Source organism: Sinocyclocheilus rhinocerous, unplaced genomic scaffold (assembly GCF_001515625.1).
Source record: "Sinocyclocheilus rhinocerous isolate Xijiao unplaced genomic scaffold, SAMN03320098_v1.1 scaffold481, whole genome shotgun sequence".
Taxonomy (NCBI): Eukaryota; Metazoa; Chordata; class Actinopteri; order Cypriniformes; family Cyprinidae; genus Sinocyclocheilus; species Sinocyclocheilus rhinocerous.
Window position 1 is genome coordinate 153680 of NW_015657695.1, and position 5697 is coordinate 159376.

The following is a 5697-nucleotide window of genomic DNA, read 5'->3' on the forward strand; positions in this document are numbered from 1 at the left end:
TATGTTTGACAGCCTACTTCCTTCACAGAGGGACACTGCTGTGATTTAGGCTAAGAACTCATAAATACAGTACATATCTAACGACCTAGTTTGTAAACGAATCTGCGGTAAAATGAAGTGAACAAAGGACCAAGTTCTTACTGATGCAGTCTGGTATTTCATTAAAAGTAAAGTTCATCAGATAAAGTTTATCGTTTGGTTTCTGCGTAGACCTGCGTTTTCCGTTCTTGTCATTCACACTACATGCATGAATCAGTGGGCGGGGCTAAACAGGCAGCGATGTAGAAGCAGGCGTTGATCTTCTTCTGCGGAGGCGGTGCTTATCCACACTATTACATCATAATGTAGAACATTCCACAAGCTGTCGTTTTGGCAGACTGGCTTCAATATAATGAGAAGGTTTTGAGTTCTGAAACTTACCGAATGTTTTTTATAGCACAATGACCTCTTATATATCAAAAGGTCAAGGGAATTTTGATTTCTCAGTTCATGACCCCTTTAAAGTAGTCGTAATTATAAGTGGGGGATTTTTTTTTAAGCCTAGTGTTTCCAAATCGAGGGATGTGTCAGTGAAAAAATAATAATACTAACCAAATAACACAATAAGCAATTTTGAAAAAATGTATAAATATAATTTACAGCAAACTGAATAAAAACATTAAAAGCAAAACCCCACCTTCTTTATTCATCATTATCATTTTGCATTTTATGCAGAAAGGGTAATTGCTTGCTCCTAACATGATTCCATCTTCAAAAATTGTGGATTTAATATCTTTTCCAGTACATCTAGTCATTATTCTCTCTCTTAGAGGTCTACTGTGGTCAGGTGTGTGTAATTATAGGTGTCTGTATGTGTGTGAGTGTGGCAGGTGAGACGGGCAGGTCTGAATGGAGGTAGGTCTGAATGGAGGCCGAATGGTGGTTGATGTGGTTGATGTCTGTCTCTCCAGGCTACCTTTCTGAAACAGTGCCCCCTTTTTAACTCCCATCTCCCCTCCATCCAGCTCGCCCCCAGCACTATCTCTCTTCATGCTCTTTCTTGCTCTTCACACACTCCATCCTTACTGTCATAACACCTCCTGAGGCCAAGAGGGATATTCAGGGAAAGAGAGAGGGAGGGAGACTTTCACATGAATAAGCAGACAGGAGTCATGAGAAATGAAGGTGGGGAAAAACGCTGGTGAAGGGGATGATTATTCTAGGAAGAGGAAGTAGATAGGGAGCAATGAGGCCCGTTGATGTTTTCGATCACATTTTCTGAGGTTACACATGTCAAAGCAATTTGTCCTCCGGCGACAAAGCATCATTCAACCTTCTGCCATCACACACACATAGGCACAAACTCACGCAGCTGTGAACCAGAGGCAGGGGGTTTTGTCAGGTGCTGATGATTTGCTGATTTGCCCCTGATGACCTGTTTTACATAGAAATTAATAGAAATGCTGTAAAAAGTGGGGTAACTGTGATTTTTTTCAGTCTTACTTTAGACACCATAGTAACAACTCTGTTGTTCTGTGGAGATATATACAACGGGAGGTGTTCTTGTGTATTTTTCACGCATAAAGAGAAAATAATATGTAATTAAGTCACTTAAGTTTAATGTTTGGTGGAAAGAGCAGTCGGCGTCTTTTATCTTGACAGCAGGTGAAGGTGGCAATCTGTAATGACATGATGAAGAAGATCACAAATGGTGCTGAAATGGCTCCAGGGGTAGAAATGTTTGGATGCCAGATGTCTGTTTTTTCATTCATTATTGTTTTCTGAGCTTTCTTTATTTTGAGGAGAAGAATACAACACTTGTGTTTCAGCTGATGAGAGGTTACTGAGAAGAACTAATAAAAACCTGTAAGGCTTTGTGCTTTTGCCTCTGTATTTATAAATGGATCGGCACACACTCAAATAAATATTTAGGCCTAGATTTAAGATTTATGTTTTTTAATTGCATATTAAATTTCTATCCATTTGGATTAAAGTTTTACTAATAAACTTAATGATGCACACTTGTCAGTCATAAATAGGCTGCTGTAAATGAAACATGTAAAAACATGTAAGCTTTCTGTAATAGTACAGATAAACTGAATGTATCTAGCCATATTTTAATCATGAATTAACTGAATGAATGTAGTTGTTTTCACAATGAACAGATTAATACTGATTCTAAGCACTTTTAATAAATGCATTATGAAAATATTATTTTTTAAATAATATCAAATAGATATGCAAATAGTTCATTCATAAACAATGCCATGGTTTATATTTATTTATTTTTATCTTTATTTTTTTATTTTATTATTATTATTTTATTTCTTTTTAATGTAAGTTTTAAAGTAAAACTGTGTAATCCAAATGGATGGACACTTTGTAATTCAAACACATAAATCTCAAATTTAGGCCTACTTTTTTTTTTTTGTGCAATTTCACCTCCCCTCAGTCTTTGTACTGGAATCATCTCTCACACTCTGTCTGGGTCTCTATAGCTTGAGGAACTTGAATATCTTGAGCTTGAAGAACTTGCAGCTGTGGGTAATGAACACACACACACACACACACACACACAGTCCTGTGGTAATACCACCTGTGACAGGAGCACCTTCGCCCCTGTCTCTATATTATAAACATAAACAATAACACAGATCTATGATAATACCCACATAGCTTTTTGACAACTTTACAGTATATGACAAAGTTAAAAAGGTTACTGTCACAGACATGAACACTTGTTGTGTGTTTCATTTAGTTTCTGTCTTCTGTTCTGGTTTAGGTTCCTGTTTGCCCATATTTGGTTCTGTTACTGTTGTCATTAGTGCATTAGTTCATTAGTCAATTATCAGTTAACCCTCAGCACTTGTGTGTCCCTCATTTACTGCCTTATTTAAGATCTCTCCTTGTTTCAGTTGCCAGTTATTGTTGTGAAAGCTTATGTTCCCTTCTGTCTTGGATTAACCTTCATCGTCTGGAGATCTTATTAAAAGTCTATATTGTATTATCTTCGTATTATCTTGACGCAAGCGTGACAGTTACATTACAATAGTGTATTAGGTTCACGATTCAGGTCCACAGTGCACATCACCAAAACCTGTATGTTTATTAAATAGTTTGACTAATTACATTTAGCTACAAATAGATGTGTTTAACTCATGCCCTGCAGTTATGTCATAGTTTATTATAAACTAATTATGTCGACCAACCAATACAAGTACATTTAATTATATTTAATGGAGCATTTTTGCTTTCTGTCAAGTTCTAATCTTAAATGCTAAGTCTAGGTCCCTTTAGTTTAAAGGGCTGTTCACCCACAACACGTTTTTGCATTCCACTGCATCACTTTTCCATTGTTTTTCTATGTAAACATGAGCTGGACATGCTTGACTGTTGTTCTAGTGTCTTTTACAATGTCACAGCACTTACTTTGGGAAAAATTTTGGAAAAAAATGAATCTACTGACCTTGTGTTTTTTTTTTAATCCCTATCCTGTTTTGTGTTTTGATAAGTGTTGTGAATCTCTCTTTGAACTTTCATGAACATCAAATAACGAACACTGAAAATGCTTCATATCCTTGTTCATGTAATAAAATTATCAGTGTGCAGATGGCTGAATGTCCATGGAGAGAGTGCAGATGGAGAGTGCAGGCTTGGGAAAGACCAAGAGCACACACAGAGCTCTATTCACATGAGATGTTTAGGTGAACACATGTTGTTTAGTTTGTGTGTGTATTGGATGTTGATGTGAACAAGAGAGGAGTGAAGGCGGCTCCTGCCTCCTATCTGTCGTTATCTTCAGTGCACTTGTTGATCAGTCTGGGAAACTCTTGTTCCCTCTCATAGGTTCACTTCAATGCTGCGATGACGTCATCGCTATGGGAACACCTCCGGTGTGACGAATGTCTGAAGTCCTTATACCATCACGCCAATGTATTGGCCAATAGCGCTTAGCACCGCCCTGAGCATACGTCACGTATGCTCATATATTTCATCACATTTTAATTCCTTCAGGAAGTGAATCATCTGTTGCCCGTCGGAAAGAGATTCTTGTGTTCTAAGCCATCTATTTATATAGAGCAGTTTACTCTAAGGCGGACACAATGAGTTTTCCGGTATGTGCCGCACGAGCTCGACGCTTGGGGTGACGGCGATAAGCACGAGTGTACAGAGAGTGAGAGAACGGAATGAATCCCCTTCTTTCTCGCTCTCTTCCCCGGACCACATGCGTTCATCAGAAGAGCTCCTCATGAGTTAGGTGGTTAGTCAAATCTGATTCCCACTCCGGAAGCTTGTAATCGATTCTTTCGGCTGCGGATTAGATGATGCATACTCTACAGCAGCCTCGGGCTCTCGAGCTCCAGGCGACACAAGCTGTAGATATAAGCTATGGGTTAAGGGGCGAGCTTACTGATATAAAATCCCCGTTGCTCTACTCCCTCCCTGGATCAAGTGTTTCTCAAGTTTATTAAAGCATTACCAAGCATTAGGTGCCCGACTACTTCCCTCAGCTCCGCTTCTGCGTCGAGCTGAAACAAGTGGAAGAGCTCACGTGTTTCAGAGTATTCTTATAGCAAGCTATAACAGTGAGCTGGCGGTTTTTCCCCTCTCTCTCTAACATTACCAGCTGCGCTGCACTGATGCAGACACGTTCATTTGATTTGGCGCTTACGCTTCCAACTCTTGTTCGTGTACTGTTTTTAGACGCAGACTCTGAGGAGTCCTGCAGCAGATATTTTGTCGTGCACCATGGTCTTGGCGCTTCATGCTACCGAGCGTTGGTCTGCCCGAGTAATATAATATTTCTTTCAGCTCTGCTGCTGCGTTGAGCTGAAACATTAAGCTGTTTTAGCATTTAATGCTATATGGCTCCGGTTGTAGAGTTGAGCAGACGGGTTTTCCTATCTCTCTCTCTCTACTTCTGCGCTGCACTAATGCAGGCACGTGCATTTGAATTGATGCTTACGCTTCCAGCTCTTATTTCGTGTACTGCTTTTAGGCGCAGACTCTAGGAGTCCTGCAGCGGATGTTTGCCATGCATTATGGTCTTGGCACTTCATGCTACCAAGCATTAGTCTGACTGGCTGTTAATTTTTCTTTCAGCTCCGCTGATGCTTTGAGCTGGAACAAATCAGTGGGCGAGCTCACATATCTAGAGTAAATTCTTATGGCAAGCTGTTTTACACCTAATGCCATAGTGACTCGGGCTGCAGAGTGAGCAGGGTTTTTCCTGTCTCTACTCCTGCACTGCATTAATTAAGGCACGTACATTGATTTGGTGCTTACACTTCCAACTCTTGTTCATGTGACATGTCATGTTTTTAAGCACGGACTCCACAGCTGACATTTGCCGTGCGCTATGGTTTTTGGCACTTCATGGTACCAAACACTAGTCTGCCCGGCTAATAATTATTATTTTCAGCTCCACTGCTGTTTTGAGCTGGAACAAATAGTGGACTCTGTGCTATGAGCTGGCTCTGTGGAGTTTTGCAACACACATTTGTCGTGCACCAGCTACCAACACTATTTGCATAACTAATAATTATTTTTCTCATCCCAACTGAGATGCACTGAGCTGAGCTACTGTGTGAATGAGTTCATGTGTAAGAGTATCTCTTATGGCAAGCTATTAATGCTCACAATGGTCAGCCCACTTCATGTGATTGATGCGGTGCTTTTGCTACCAACACTCGCTTCACATGACTGGCTGCATTATGT